We start from the raw sequence: 17,339 nt of genomic DNA on the forward strand, positions 1-17,339 counted from the left end.
AGCGAGACCTCCAGGGGGCCCTATAGTGAGACCTCCAGGGGGCCCTATAGCGAGGCCTCCAGGGGGCCCTATAGTGAGGCCTCCAGCGCGATCAGATGCTTTGTGTTGTTATTACCAATCTTACATTGTCTTGTTACGTTGACACATTTGTGACTGCTCAAAAGACATTATTTCAATAAGTCATTGCAAGCAGTCTGCTGCACGCTCTAATGTGTAAGTTTGCTTCCAGTACATCACCAAGGCGTCACCTTCAACACTGTCCACAAATGATCTGTCAGGATCGCTGGGAAAACCATAAAGTGCTCGCTCTACATTGCTACTCTGATAATTTGAGCAGTTAATGGAGCTCCACTGCTTGTGTTTATCCGGGACTGACACAACTGATGTGTGATGCTTTCACTCTGATATTAATCTGGGCAGCCAAAATGCTGTCGTCTCCTGTCACGAAACCACTTCAGCCAGCACTGGATGCCACCAACAACAGTTAGTTCAACTGCTAAGAGCTTTGAATGTGTATCCATCTCCCAATGATGACAATCTAGCTGACAAGTTTCAGATTGAAACCAGTGCACACTTTTTGTATTTGTTTTGTCTTTTGAAATATTACATGCAAGCTCAAAAGCATGTTCATTTGAGGAGTGACTCCTGGTTCATGAAACACTGCAGTCAGACATGTTTTCATGTGTGCGCTGTGCAAAAAATAGACTTGTTTTTCATTAGCTGGGATTGATATAAATCTGAATGTGTGTGTGTGTGTGTGTGTGTGTGTGTGTGTGTGTGTGTGTGTGTGTGTGTGTGTGTGTGTGTGTGTGTGTGTGTGTGTGGTAATATTCATGAGTACACGCTAGAGACTTCTCTACAGCAGAAAGGAGCTTTGATCAGCCACAGGCAACATGGACATACAAATGGTGGATTCTGTTGAAGAAGGGTATATGTACTCTGAAATATGTAAACTGAAAACACACATGAGACACCTGCAATATCCTTGGTTTGCCACGGTCTATACATCAGGAATTATGTAGATATTGCCCTCCACATACAATGTATATTCCGTGTATGTAAACCTGAGATCTGTGATGGACGTTGAAGATAGTGTTGACAGGATGCGACACAAATGGCAGCGATGCATCTCTACATGACAGTCAAGATGGATACGAGAGGATTGCTCGGAGGCAACAAACTGCCACTGGGGACGCAGCAAGCCAATATGAATGATAGCAAAATGTATTTATTTACCGTAGTATCATGGTCTCTAGAGCCTTCTAGTATATGCTGGATAAGATTTAAAAAGATAATTTGAAAAAGTTTCCAAACACTGAACGGATAATTGGAGGACTTTGCTGAGTTTCCCTCCCTGCTCCTCAGTATGACTTTAGGCTCTGTTAAAACTCCCATTTAAGTGTTTTTATAACTAATAGTTTTGCCCCAAGAGGCGATCACTCTCCCAGCTGACCGCAACATTAAACACCAGTAAGATCTTGTTGGGCTTTTCTGTTCTCCAGCTGCTTTCTACGAAAACAGCAGATGGTTAAAAACTTTATCTAATTGATTTGAAGTTACAAATAGAGATAACTCCTGAGACTGTGAGTAGGAAACAAGTATAATTGCAACTGAACAAACAAATCACTAAAATTGTACATGGCAACAGTAATAAAATGGCGGGTGTTATTTGCTTTCTTTTCTAAGAGTTAGATGAGAGGATTCTAACCATTTTTATGTGTGTGTTGCATTTGCCGCTAAAATTAAGAGGCAATTAGCTTAGCTTAGCATAAAGACTGGAAGAGGAAACAGATTTAAATGTATGCCTCGCAGCACTTCAAAAGCACACTAATTAACAACTTGTAGCTAAAATGTCTGAACAAAACCGAAATGATGAGAATGTACCTATTTGAAATTTGGGAATGTGAGTGTAAGGAGTTGTTGGGTGCGTTAGGGTTGTGTGGGAGATAGAAGATAGGGTTTGTGGGATTAGTTCTCCTCATTGTTAATACGTCTGTCTGTCAAATCAAAGACAGATTCTCTCGGGCATCTAAAACATTGCTTATTGTGGTGTAAAATTAATAGAGATTTGACAAAGAAAGCGAGAGAGAGAGAGAGAGAGAGAGAGAGAGAGAGAGAGAGAGAGAGAGAGAGAGAAAAAACAAAAAAACAAATGAACAAACAAAATACAGTTTTTTTGTTTTTTTTAATCTCTGAGCGCTGTATTCTCATTCTTACAATTTGGCTTCTGATACAATGGGCTATACAGTGACATTTAAAAGTGTTGGTACTCATATTTACAAACTTGAGAGAGAGGCTAGCTCCTTCATTTTTATGCTAAGTTCTGCGCTTATTGAGTGTACATAAGAGTGTGGTATCAATCTACTCATCTGACTCTTTAAAATAATTAGAGTACGTCTTTTAGGTCTTATATTTAGTTGGTGAGACTTTATTATTTTAAAGTACTGCTGTTGTATCTTCATCCCGAAGGGGACACCACATCAGCGAAACACTAATGCACTCAATGTATCCCCGTGTGTATAAACTATTCTCACAGCTACAGTCAGTGGTTGTATTTAAATAACGCATCTTTTCAAACCCAGTGCTGCACATTTTCATTGATTCAAGTTGGTATTTGAGGCCTAAAACTAGCCCCGAGCTAACCACAACGTTTCATTTTCATTCATCCAAAGTTGACATCTTGCATCATTTTGAGGTGACCGTGCCTCATAATTGCTTCGGGCACAGAGTTGTTGTAATTGATACAAACAATAATGAAACTCCTTGTCGGCGGTATTAAGTGTTTAATTAGCTAGTTTATGTATTAAAGCCTCAGGCCATTTATGTGTACAGTGTATCCCCTGTAAACCCTCTTCCTCCGTATAAAGCAGGAGAGCTGGTCGCTCTGAATTTGCATTTTTTTCATTTAAAAAGTGTCTGTGAAAAATGTCAACACTGAATGTAAAGTTGTACGACACAGATGGTGGAGAATATTGCGACAATATAGAAGCTCAACTCATACTTCATCATCTCATGTTTCACTTTCTGCAGTCTGTACCTGCATTTTGTATGTGTATTCCACATAGATTGAGAATAACCTTTCTTTATTACTACTATAATACAATTATATAATAACTGTTTGTCAACTAGTACTCACATTTGTATTTATTCAAGATAACATGCACATAACCTTGAGCAGCATTCATGTTATTACATTTCTGATTTCAACTTCAAAGTACACGAGAAAAGCAATGTGCTATTGTCTTTGTTTTGTCGCTTTGGCAGAAGCCCTTTGCAAAGTATCTTGACCCAGAAGGTTCACATGTGAACAACATTGTCAAACGGTTGTGTTGTAATGCTGTGACGGGTGGTCGAAACACAATGGCTGGTTTAGGAAGCAGAACCACTTGGTTATAGGGTTAGAAAAATACATCTTGGATTGGCTGATAGGTTTGCTTGTTACGAAACTTAAACTACAGATAGAACGTCATGCGGCTCAGTAACAGAACCTCATCAGCAAGAAATAACTGCTCTTTTGATTTGACACAGCACATGGAAGGACCACTGCCGAAGCATCTGTATTTGACATCTGGGAGGGAGACGAGGAGAAAACCAAGTGCTATCTGAAGTTATACCCAACGCAAAATCCACAAACAGGAAACAAGAATTAGGAGCATGTTACCCTTCCTCTCATAGGCCGAGCTTTATCCTTCCCATAAACCATAAAACACTAGCTTGTTCTCAGTATGAACTGTCTTTGTTTACTGAAAGACTGTGGAAATGTTTTTTTGCTGTTCTTCTGCCTATTAATGCCGCGTGAGTAAACTCCAGATGGTGGTCTGAACCCCCACAGTGCAACAATTTACCTGAAAACAAGTACAGATTCCTCACAGTTTTACTCCTGAAACTTCTTGAATTTTTACAGTGAGTGTGCGACACAGTCAGAGAGTTATAGTCAGACCTAACAACAACTTGACCTGCAGGTTCAAATCACCCATACCGTGTTTTTTCCACAGCTCAAAAGAAGTGATACAGGTTTTGTGGAAGGTGAGGATGAGTATGTGAGGGCAGGAAAACTCTTTCTGGTTCCTTGTATCTCTGAACTGCTTCACACAATTTTTCACTTCCTTAAATCTCTTCTCAAGGTTCATTCAGCTGGGTTTGTTCTCTGTGTCGATTTGGGGGCAATCTTTCTGTAATGTTACTCTAACATTAAGTGATGGAAGCAGTGGTTAAGGGCCCACCCTAGAAAAGCTATTTTTTTTAGTGAAAAGAAGACAAGTCAAAATGAAACCTTGACGACATTTTGTGCCATTTTTGCCAGCAAAAGGTGAGAAAACCATACTTCTGTTGAGTGGCCTTGGGTAGGATGTACAGGGTCATCTCCAGCCTGTAAAGCTGACAGACGCCGCAGAGGACAAAAAAACTGAAGGACACTGGCTCCATGTTCTCAAGTAGTCGTGCTCTTCAATGCTAAATCTTCTGATCATAACGCCACTGCTGGAACAGTGCCCCAAAGTGTGTCAGCTATCAGGCCATGGGTTCAACCTTGACATGGAGTACTGAGGGAACTGTCAGGAGACATGACGTGCCACATGTATTTCCTGTAGTGCAGTTAACTGATCAGCTGCTGTTCGAAAAGGATGGACAGTCCCATCGGCAGCTGCCAGGTTTTATAGAGAACAAAAGATCCAATTTTCGGTCTTGTTGTTTCACATGAAGTTCTTCGCATACAAGGCATTCAGTTCAAATTTGCAGAGCTGGTTTCCACCATGCCAACATTTCTAGCACACAGGTTTTAGAGGCGGTTGTCTTCTGTTTGGAGAATTTGGGTTTGGTGTTACAGCAATATTGGAACGTCGTTCCTTTCTAAGAGACAAAGCCAACCGCCTGAGACAATTCATTTTCTGTCACATTATCCTTTACATTCACTACGCTTTGCTCCCAGTCCGTCACTGTCCCTGGTGGTTTCTCAGACTGAGACAGGACTTAATCTGAATTCTGCAGAGCTCACACCACAAAAGAAATATGGAGCTCCAAATTCTCTTCATATGCACCTGGTTGATCTTTTCTCAGTGGTGGCTGTAATCCCAATGTGTATTTTCTCTCTGCACAGTCTTTGACATGCTCGGCACCATCTCCTCGTTTTCTCATTTGCCTGAGGACTGGCACTCCCCCTGGACGTACACACAGACACAATCTAACAGCTTTGAGTTAAGTTTTCTTCTCTTTTTGAGGCTGTACTCTGAGTGCGTTTTTCACTTTAAGTCTTTGGCAATTTTGAAACATTATGTCCATACTTTGGTTTCTCCTGCAGTAGGATTATGTCCCCTAAAAACCTTTTTTTTTCAAACCTGATCAAGGAGAAACAAATGTGTTTGTTTGCACCGCCAGCGAGCTAACGAGCTAACCATAGCTAGCATAATCAATACTATGTGTCAACAAACTATGGAACACTTGTGCCACTGACAGGCACGCACCAGTGAATTCATCATGACATGTATTAATGCTTTGTAAGGCATGGACAGTCTACACTTTAGATTAGGGCACAGAACAGCATGCGTCACTAATACTTAACTAACGAGTAGTAACTACTGAATTAATGAATAGTAACTATCTGAAGAATGAAACATAACTGTTTATGAGTAAGTTACTAATTAGTATTTATGTTGGAATAATCCTTTACAAACGATTAATTCATTATTTATTCATGCTTTACTAATGCTAGTATGCACTTATTGTAAAGTGCTACCAATGTATTAAACCTGTCTGCTTGGTAATTATTCATTAAGTTATCTTGGTTTGGCCATTTTAACAGCAGGTTGACAAGCAGTTAAGCTTTGGCTTCTTCTTCTCTGAGACTAAATTCAGTCAAATATAAACTTACGAACACTCACAATTGTCCACAGCGTCAGACTTTGAAAACTGCTGCTCTGTATGATACAAGAGGTTTAGTACACAAAAGGCATCTCTGATTTATGAATGAGATTCCTCATGAAGAATTACTGCTCCTTTATGAGCTCCCTCATGCAACACTTCAAAGAAATGGTGGCTCAGGACCAGAGGAGACGACAGGAGTCACGAGGCGCAGGTGGAAACAATGAGGGCGGGGCTTTACAACCCCACTGGGTGGAGGGCACACAAGGATGGAGGAGTCTGAAACGAGAACAGGCGATAGAAATGAACAATCAGGAAACACAGGGAAGACACACACTTATTTATATTTTCATGTTTGTTTGTTGGGTTTTTGTTTAGGTTTTGTTTAAGAGATTTACTTTCCTTAAGTCCACACTCAAGATGAGTGGGTGGCGGGAATGCCCTCTGTTTGCCAACCGGCTTGAAAAGCAAAAGAAGAAGAAGAAGGAGGAGGAAGACATTCACGGAATACACAGGGTGTTACACTTACAGTCTTTCTTCACAGCATTAGTCCAGCGAGGTGCAGGTTCGGGGTTGAGAGAATAATTCAACTTGTCTGCAAGTGCAATGACAAACGCATCCACAAAGTCCTCCTCTGACATATCGACGTTGGCTGAAATTGCCACATCAGAAAGAAATCCTGTCGCAACCTTAACAGCTCAGCATGTGGTAGTGTTCAGCTGAAGGCAGGCTCGCCGAGAAAGGCGACGCAACACCTGTTGCCTTCTCCACTCTCCGCTTCCCCTCTTAGTATGTGTGAGAAAATAAGAGGTGGGCCACAACCCATTAGGAATTTGGCCATCACCAAATCTGTGCTCTACCAATTCAGAATTGGCACAGACCGGGAACATGTGATGGCAGCTCAATGATTGCAGTTAACATGGGTAATGGTGAATTTCTCTGGCAGCTGTCTCTCTCCTCTGCTGCTTTCGGCCGAGAGGATAGTGTTGGCTAGCAGTTACAGCAAAGGTTTTACTGCTCCAGCAGCTGTGGAGACAGAACAGTTATTGAGATCCAGGCAACCACCTGGCACTTCAAATAAACTCCCTGTGGCACAGCGGCACAGTGCAGCTAACGGCTACGTTACAGGCCTCCAGGCGTAACTGAACCTTGCTGCCCTCACAAGATGACATTCATCCAAACGGAGCAACTCAAATGATTTTGGCACTCAGGATGTGGTACGTGATTGAGATGGCTTAATCACAGTGGGCTTCAAGGTCATTACAACGTAAAGAGATCTGCGCAACCATTACACTCAATGTTCATTTCCATAGTAAAACATTTGCGTTAGTAAGAAGGCCATGGTTGGAAATGTCTGGCAGTAAAAGGGCTTCTTTATTATAGCGACTGTTAATAGTTAATGGGAAGCGGAACAAGGCCAACGCTTGATTCAATGACGGTGCAGATGTCCGGCGTCGTGGGGACCTGGTGGTTTTGGGTTCATGTGTTGCTGAATGCTCTGCTTGAGACAGACAATATTACCATATTAACAAACAGGGTGAATAGCTGCCATACTATACAAGTTCATTGAGTGTATGTTTTAGATAAAACTGGCAAATGCAGCTTAAATATCATCCTTATAAAGCAAAGAGAAAGCCTGGGTCTAATGGATGTTTTTACAATCCAATGGGATTTTTTCATTGGATTGTGGATTATTGAAGAATAAATAATATCGATCTCTGTGGCAAACAAATGTTTGTGATGCTGACACTTCAAGAGATTTAACCTTTTCCTGCTATTGAAATAAAGGAGTAAGTTCACAGGACGAAGGTCATGAAGTGAGCGATCAAGACTAACAGCGGTTGTTGCCAAACGCTCCCCCTAAAAGGATATCAGATAAAAGATCATCGATGGAAAAAACACAACAACATGTGGCTGATCATATATTACATCATTCTCTGACAGAGATTTCATTCCCGCTGACTATAGGTCAGCGGGAACGAAAAATAAAGTATCACTGTCACACTGATACTGTCACTTTCACAGTGATAAGAAAAGGCCCAGATGACAAGATAAGCGGAGCAGAAACAAAGGTGATACAGAGATAAAAGCATCACCACGTAACAGTCTCTCTCTCTCTCTCTCTCTCTCTCTCTCTCTCTCTCTCTCTCTCTCTCTCTCTCTCTCTCTCTTTCTCTCTCTCTCTCTCTATCTCTCTCTCTCTCTCTCTTTCTCTCTCTCTCTCTCACTATATATATTAATATGTATGTATATGAACGATTAACTACTCACAGAGAACTCCGTCTGCCATTTAGCAATCAGCTGGGAATTCAAATGAGTAGAATCATTGCATGAGTCTTGATGTCCCAGAAAGTTCATCTCCTGCTTTTGTAACGGTGACAATATTGCTTGTGATCCAATCAGTGGTGGAAGAAGTATTCAGATCGAGCTCTGCTACAGTGTAAAAATACTCCCACAAACGTACTTTACGTACTAAAGTAAAATGACAAAATACACAGTACCAAAAAGTGAAAGTATTTATTATGTGGTACGGCCCATTTTAGAATATTACTTCATTATAATCGTGATGCAGTTATGTATTATCGTTTTATTGTTGCATCTAGAATTATTTTTTTTTTAATTTTATTTATTTCATTTTGTACAGGCCAAAATGTTGCTGTGAAGACTTTACAATCTGTACACAGATGACGTCCTCAGTCCTGAGAGCTCACATCGGAACGAAAAACTGTTGGGTAGTCAAGAGTAGAAAGCAGAATAAAAGGCAAAATAATCAAGAAAAGTACTTACATCCAGGCCAATAAAAAGCTTCCTAAAGCCCTGTGAACAGTGCTTTAGTCGTGTAATCGCTCCACAGTCTCACACGTGTCACCCTGCAGCTTCCTCTGACCCGTGAGCTGTGTACTCTCAGAGTTTTCTCCTTTTAAGGAGACCTTTCAGTTTGGGGCGAGAGAGGCCAGTCGGTCCACGTTTCAGTGAGCGCGGTAAACACAGATGTTCCAGAGGCTGAAAGTCCACTTAGAGCAAATCACCAAGACAATCAGACGATAGACGGCCGCTGCTTGATCGAGGGGGGGTAAGCGAAGAGCGAGGGAGGCTGACGTGATGGGTTGAGTGCGAGTGCAAGAGTGTGTGAGGTGTTCAACATCATGTAATAGTTGTGTTTTAGCTGTCTATGGATGGATGGATCCATCTGTACAGCCAGAAGAGCTGAAAATAGTTCTAATTTTCTTCTCTCTCTTTGACACACACACACACACACACACACACACACACACACACATACTGTACTTTGTATCACGCTGGGAAAAGCTTTTGAACTGTGAAGCCTGATGACAGGAAGGACAAAAGCCGCAGAAGTGTGAAAAATCACTTGAGTCCAGAATTCCTTCTGCTCTCATCCATTTAAGGTCTATGTGACCTTGGAGGTTGAAGTATAGTGTAGATGCTCTTATTACATCTGCAGAACACTTTCCAAGCCTTGTAGTGTCGAGAAACCAATGCAAACTAACACATACGCTGGAACTGGATCACTGCTCTACCTTTCCGCATCACTATATTGATGCCGTGGATGTGTTGTTTTTTTTTTATTATTATTTTAACATTCACCAGTTTGTCCTTTGTACTTTATTCAAACGCCCAGTAGCCTTTTATTTTCTCCAGAGAGTTGAACATTGTATCAGCGTGTTTATGTGTGTGTCTTCACTGAGAGTCTGCACACATGCACCCATATTTACAGCATGCCGATGCATACTGCGCCGCGGTTTACCTAAACACAGCGAGCAGAACAAACACTGATTCAGTGCTGGGAGGGCACTTTGTGAGCGTCTTAGCGGGACGCTTTGATGTTGAATCGAGGTGGCCCAGTGTCAACACAAGGACGTCTTCGTGAAGGGAAGCCTTGTATTTTTCCTTTGCCCTGCAAACACAACTTATTTCAAGGCTGTGCCTGCGCAGTGACAGACATCAAGGAGGTAGAAGGCCGTGGAATCCTCTTCCACTCTTGTTTCAATGAGTTGAGCTGTAAACTGATAAAAAATAATTAAATAAACAATATGACTGCATTTCTTGCACTCTTAAATCCATTGTTAATGTATATGCTTACATGTCTGAGCAACATAAACACGAGCCCAATGCAAAACCAGCATGAAACAAGCAATTCAATTCGCCAGCTTTGACTTTTGGTTTCAAACTGGACACAAACAGCAGTCTGTTGGGTGAAAGTCTTGTTTGTTCAGCTCCTCCATCCACCTTGATCTCCTCCCCATGTGGACTTCTGTGGACTAGGCTTGTAAACATATTTGTGATCCATCAAAAACTAATGTGATGTAGTTGTATGGGAAGAGGAGACCAGACTGCTGCATATGATGAAGTACTGGACATCAGCAATTACTTTAAGAACTATTTATGGCGGCCGGACTAATGTAGACTACAAAATATGGACCAGAACTGTAGGGCTTATCATGTGTAGGCACCTTAATGGGAGCCATGATTTTACCCAAGAGAACGTACATGAACACACTCGAGCATGCTGTTCCACTGATTGACAAACAAAAAGATTAGAAGCCACGTTCAATTGATTGTAAAAAAAAAAAAAAAGAAAAAGAAAAAGAAAAAAAGATTTTGTTTTATAGGTTTATGAGAAAGAAAATGCATTCAACGAGAGAACTCCACAGAGGACCTATAAGAATATGAAGTCTATGCTTGATATCTAAAATTCTATTTAGCCATAAAAGGGTAGCTATCTCTGTATACAGTTGTTTTCTCTCTTGCTACTATCTCTGTTTCCAGCAAGGAGTTGTCAAATGGTACGACAGAGTCTTTGTGCCCTATATTAAAATTGTATTTTCATCCCTCGACAAAATAAATCACTTCAGGATGCCGACAGGTGCACCACACAGGTCCTCGGGGGGACACTTCACTCCTCCAGCACTTAGCTATTCTCCTTTCCATTTTTTCCCCCTCTTTTCTCTTCCACCAGATTAATCTCTCTGAGCAGCTCTGCTGAAAAGCGTCCCAGTTTGGCTGACGCACAGCCGGCGTGCTATAAATGAGTACGATCCCACACCATAAACTGTGGAGCAGCCAGGCCACGAACAATGGGGGTCTTAGAAGGATTCCTTGAGAAGCTATTCAGACAGATGGGCAGAAAGAGACAAGGACAGACAGAGATCCGTGTTTAGATCTGTAAAGCAAGGCTGGTGTGAAACCCATTGTTGCTTCATTCTCTATATAAAAAAAAAGCAGCACAATACAACACACAACACAATAGATGGCAACATCAGGTAACTCGATCTCTTTGTACTAGTGTATGTGTGTCCTCAGTGTTGACGTGTTTAATTCCCAATAGTGTCCAAATGTCATGGAAGGGACTTTATATACAAACCAGTGCTGCATCCACTATAGAAGTGCAGGAACTGGCTTTGTTGTATAAAGGCTATGAGAAAATGTCCCATTGTAAACATGAGTTTCATAATTTTGCAGAAGGCTCAAACAGTGTGTGTGCGCGTGCGTGTGTGTGTGTGTGTGTGTGTGAGTGATTAATCTTTTGGTAAACGGAGAAAATCCCCAGCATCTGAAATGAATAGGGAGGGAATGCCTCTTAGTGATGATCAGAGGCATGTATTTAACCCCCCAAGAAACCGCGTTGGATCTCACTTCCACACAAATTCACCGTGGAGGGCTTTCAAATTGTGGTGTTTCGCCGAAGGATCAGATGTTCCACTTTCTCGTTCAGTGGGGAGATCATCTCCGTCCCCGTGGAGTCATTTCCCGTCGCTCTTAATTGTGATCAACATGTGTTCATTTTACAACCTCGTAGATATTTCTTCTGACAGTTTACAGAGGCTGCATTACGAAAAGATAGTGTTGTTCGTTCCCATGCAGCTGTTACAGATGTGTTACATCTTACTCGAATAGACGGACATGTTAATGAGATCAGCAACCCTTGACACCCACAAATAATTACATATGCACGCAGACTGAAACAAAAACAACAACATTTGTATTCATATTAATTAGGTGAACTTTTAAACACCTTACGGAGACACAAACAATACCCTGCTCCATCTCAGTCACAAGGATGTTATGAATCAGAATTGTGTTTCTGTTGGCAACGGCGGTGCAACATTTTTTATGGCATACAACACCGTCTGAGTTGTCACTCGAAGGATTTTATGACCTCAGCCGCCCCGAAGGAAATGTGCCTTTAATTAGAACAGCAACACATTGGCACAGAAGGGTAGTGCGGATGTGTGCGGATGTGTGCGGATGTGTGCGAATGTGTGTGCGTGTGTGTGTGTGTGTGTGTGAAAATATTCAACTGGCCGAGTTAGAGATACGGAAAGCAAATTAAAGAGTGGGTTTTTTTTTAGACGGAAACATTCGTATTAAGGTGTCTCATTATCGGTCCAGCAACATTTTAAAGAGCGCAGTGATCCAAATGATGTGAAGGTCAGTATTTAGTGCCCTGACAATTTTATTTGTCTTTATTTGTGTCTTCAGCGGTGAAGCAGAGATTGTTTTCTCCTCCGCTGACTCAGATCATCCTTCAAGACTTTCATGTAACGCTGTAATGGATGTGGAAGACGTGACCTCTGTGCTCCGCTCTCTGCTAACAAGCTCTTTGTTCTCTGTCCTCTATAAAAACTTCTGTGCTGCATCATTTACTCAAGTAATCCTTTAAATCCTTTTGTTTATCCACAGTTATCTTGGTCCTGACTTCTAACTGCTGCTGTGCTTTTGTACTCCCCAGAGGTCACCTGTCAATCAAACTTTCAGATGTTTGCTTTTCCTATTCAGTCACGGTGGCTCTTGATCATAGTCTGAATATAAGAAATGGATTTAGTCACCATGACGTCACCCATCGGTTTGTAAACTACAGTTTTGAAGCAATTTGGCCGAGGACATTATTTTCTTTTTCTATTTTTTGACACAAGAACACTGAATAAGACATTTTCAGGCAAGCAAAAAGTAACAATTAACTTTCACGAATTGAAAACACTGTGAAAGGGTTAAAATTGTAATTGACAAATCCAAGACGATGCCCAGGAGGAGACCTGTCAATCACAAGGTAGCCACGCCCTGAGGCATATCCTGCTGTATGGACTCAAAAGGGGACCACTAGTTACTGAATAAACATCATGCTGCATTGAAGACACATTACAACAACTGAGACCATGAACTTGTCTTTACAATGTTTAATAAGGTAATAAATCAAGTGAAAAATATGGTCACTTGGTCTCATGCATTCTATCTACATAGCAATTCCTCTTTATGTTTTTACCTGTATGCTATAACTGAGAAATATTGAATCTGCCAAACTAAATGACATCAAACTGTCTTTATGAAACTTTATAAATAAATTGCTTGGTGATAACCGAGTACAACATTAATCAACAACAATAATGCAGACACACACACATTGGACTGTGGACCCTGTCTACGAGATACTGGTCTTTGGGTAGCAGTGTACATTGAAAACTGAAGAACATTATCAGAGCAGTGCTAAGTCCTGAATTGGACTCATAAGCAGCATGCAATATATTAAGCATAATACATTTTCCATCTCTATCTTTCTGTCTCTCTTGGGATTCATTCAGTGAGACTGGTGCACCTACAGGGGGATGAAAGCAGAGGAAGTGCCTTGTAAATGAATAACCCTCTACGCCGCTCAGCCATTATTCATTAGGCGTGTGTGCGTGCGTGTGTGTGTTTGTGTGTGTGAGCGTGTGTGTGTGTGTGTATGTTTTAACAATCTGTAATCTCTAAGCCAAGTTCCTGCTGTTAGTTCCCCGTGAAAATGAAAAGTCAATGTGGATTCATCTGCTGCTAAACATCCGTAGTGTAAGTACAGTTATTGTAACCCAAACTTTGATCTTTTTCTAAACTTAACTAAGTATTTCACGATCTGTTCCGAAACGCAACTGACTGGTGTTAGTTTCTTGTGAAGACATAAGTTGATTTTGGAAAGACCGTGTGCATGTAACTAGTGGGCGTTGACACGTGTCGCTGCTTTCATAGGACAATGCCCAAATACAAAATATACGTTGTCGAGAACGGCGTTCTGTCCCACAGTGTTGTTGCGTTTTTCTGAAGTCCCGTATGTCACGATTGTCATTTATATGTTTTATTTAGCATACGTACTTATTTGAAGCCCAACCATGATGTTTTCCTAAACTACAATGTTTCATTGCCTGAACCCAAGCAGGTAACCATGTGTTTACTGCGCCGAGAGTCTGACAAAACATCAGCATGTGACGAGTGGGCATGAACGATAAATGGACTTGCATTCATAGAGAGCCTTTTTTGTCAACATTCACCCATTTATACACACATGCACACACTGATAGCGGAGGCTGTCTGCGGCATGAAACAGAGAAAAGTTCAACGCTTCACTGCGGTTTTCTTCCAAAGTGTGTGTGTGTCGACACGAGGGCGGATGTTCCCCAAGAGCCTGCTGCACATTAGACCCAGGCAATCACACAGCATCAGATCCATGCCTTTGCACTCTCACACACAAAGACACACACACACACAAAGACACACAGAGCATAAATGAATCCCCTTGTGCTCAAATCCAACGTCTAGCAATGTGAACCAGCTCACGTGGTTGACTGCTGGAACATCGGGAGCATCTTCAGGGAATAACGTCCATCTCTGGGGTTCTTTTGTGCCTCAGATGGGTTGTTTCAATTTGGCTTTATGCTGTGCAATTGTTTTGTGATCGGACTGGCAAACAGAGTTTTCTTTTGAAATGGAAGTGGTTGAAGCATTGTTGTTGCTCAGTGAACCAAAGAAAATATGTTTATGAGTATACATCGACTCCTTCTCCCTGTCCACTGACTTCTGTTTAAATACCAGCTAATGCAATGGAAATGAGGAGACATCACATTCACAGTAATATTTCAAGAAGGGCCACATTGTTGACACAGCTCATCATCCTTTGAATGGCTCCCTGCTTGTGACCTCTTTGTAATCCATCTCATTGTTTGTGAAGCCTCCAACACCCTCGTGTGTTTCACACCACATGGGTTCAATGCGTTGTTGAAAGAGGGATGGTTTGCCATCAGAGCCAGCTGAGTCCTCGAGATAGGAAAATATAAAATCTGCAAACTCTACCCTAACATCAACACTCCTGGAAAAGGTGCTAAAGGTTCCCGAGAATTCTTTTATATTCCCTACTTCAATAAAGTTGTTTTCAGAAGGAAATGGTTCTTCTTTCTGAAGGGCTGATGTTCAAGATGACCCCTGACCCTAACAAAGTAGTCAATTTAACCCAAAGCACAACATCATCCAAGCATTAACAAAGTATTCAAACCAAGTTCATTCCTGAAACATGATGTAGTTTTTTGTTCCCAAACCTAATTCAAACTTAACCATAGCGTTGTCAGGTCCCAAAAACAGATTTTATGTTCAGCAGTGATTTAAAAAGGTTTTCGGAAGGCACAGAGAAATAATGTTCTGCCAATAGATGCGTCCGGTCAGAAAGCTCTTGTATGTGTCGTTCTAGACGACACGGACAAATAACATACTTTGTCGTTTAGTTTGGGGGCCTTCATTTTTTAAATAGCTCCAAATAAAAAAGGTTTGACAAAAGTTTCATTCTTCAACATTTACTATTTATTAACCTGACCAGCCAGATGGTTTGTTTCACAGAACCATCTGTCAATCAGACAACAGCAGAAACATCTTTTTGATCCACAAAAGCTTTCACTGTAGTTCTTAGCCGCCATTGTTGCTTTGAGCAAACGATCGCCTCTCCGTGTCGTCTCTGCTGGGATCCCGCGACATCGGAAGACTCCAGCTGCCATGCGAGGAGATATTAAAGGGACAGAAATCACGGTTTAGGTTTGGTAAAATCACAGATGGGTAGACAAATTTGCATCGCCGGCGTATATACTGCCGTATCACCGGACATGTTGAAGCATTGTTCAGTGGCATGTAAAGTGGCCTCGCTGCCATTGGAAGGACTTGGTGATTCTAAACAAAGGTGACCCTGAAGCAGTCTGCCATTTGTCTTCATCACGGTGTTGTGTGTGTGTGTGTGTGTGTATGTGTGTTTGTGTTTGCCATGCAGGGATGCAGAGAGGGATGGCGAAATGATTCACTCTGTCTCAATGAGTCCAAACTGGCCACATGGTGGCTGAGCCCTTGCAATGGCCATCTGGAGCGGCTGGCAGTGCCCGCCTAATGGAGCGCAGACTGGAGTTGTTGGCCGGCAGGAAGAGTCTTCAGTTTGGATAATGACGATAGTGATTAAATGGGGTGTGGATTTTGAACCTGGCCGTGAGAACATCAGTAAGTAGTTTCCATTGCTGGCTGTGTAACAACTTGGACGCGAGCAACACAAACTGCATTGGAAGTGGATGTGAGGCTGGGTGATAATATTGATGGACCTCATAATTAAAGCAGATCTGCTCCTTAAAGTTTTTTGTTTTTTTTGTATCTGATCAGTTATAGTCTATTGGAGGAGCTTTACTTGTAGGTTTGAGAGCCTTGAGCCCAAGCGTTTAGTAAGGGCAGACGATAATGATTGTGTGGAAACTGTACAATTATTACTTTGCTTGCGGAATATTTAGTATTGGCATATTTTGTCCCCATTCAACTAATAAGGAACATGTATTCTGGACCAATTGATCCAAACAAATCAATCTCCTGATGGATGATTAAAACTCTTTGCTTACCTCTTTATCTTCTCCTCCAGTTTAATTCTTGACTTCATCAAATCAGCCAAAGGGGAAGTTTCAATGTCGACGCATACTTTCAAGGACTAACAAGAACAGATATTCTAAAATATCCAATATGTGAAAAATGAAGGGATTTTTTTTTTTGCACGCCATATTCTCCTGTAGCTCGGGCTTGCTCGTTGTTGAGCGAGTTGGTATGGAAAAGATTCCACAGGTCTCATTTGAGGCAGCCAGGAGAAAAGGCCAACGCAACAAAAAGGAGGACTTGAGTTCCCTCTGGCAGTGCAGAGATCTCTGCGGGATCCTTAACATTTTCACACATAACATTTGTGGCCTTCAGATTTCACTTATGAATGTCAGTCAATAATTGGGTGAAGTTGCATTAAAAAAACAAGATATGATTGTTGTCATTTAGAAACAGCGTGGCCATCATACACTTTGTTCATTAGAAATATTCGACATGCTATTTCTTCACTATCTGCTCATGTGGTGGTTACAAACAATAACGACGTCCGGACCTGTGGAAGTGTAGCACTCACCCTGGAGTCCCCCTCCAAGGTATTACTGTTAGCTTCATCAGCACTGTGGATGTTTGCACCATTAGCTGCTAGCCCCTGGCTCAGGTGTCACCATGTTGAGAGCCGCGTGGAAGCATTACCTCGATCATATTTACGCTTTGAATTTGGAAATTAGCACCTGTCATCGCAATTCAAGGTTATCCTATCAAGGATGTTTCCTAATGTTATCTGATTAGTTCGCTCTCCAATTTTGAAATCAAAAACAGTGTCGCCTCAAATA

Source organism: Clinocottus analis, unplaced genomic scaffold (genome assembly GCF_023055335.1).
Source record: "Clinocottus analis isolate CAN_PGR_092001 unplaced genomic scaffold, fCliAna1.0.p SCAF_27, whole genome shotgun sequence".
In the NCBI taxonomy this organism is placed as follows: Eukaryota; Metazoa; Chordata; class Actinopteri; order Perciformes; family Cottidae; genus Clinocottus; species Clinocottus analis.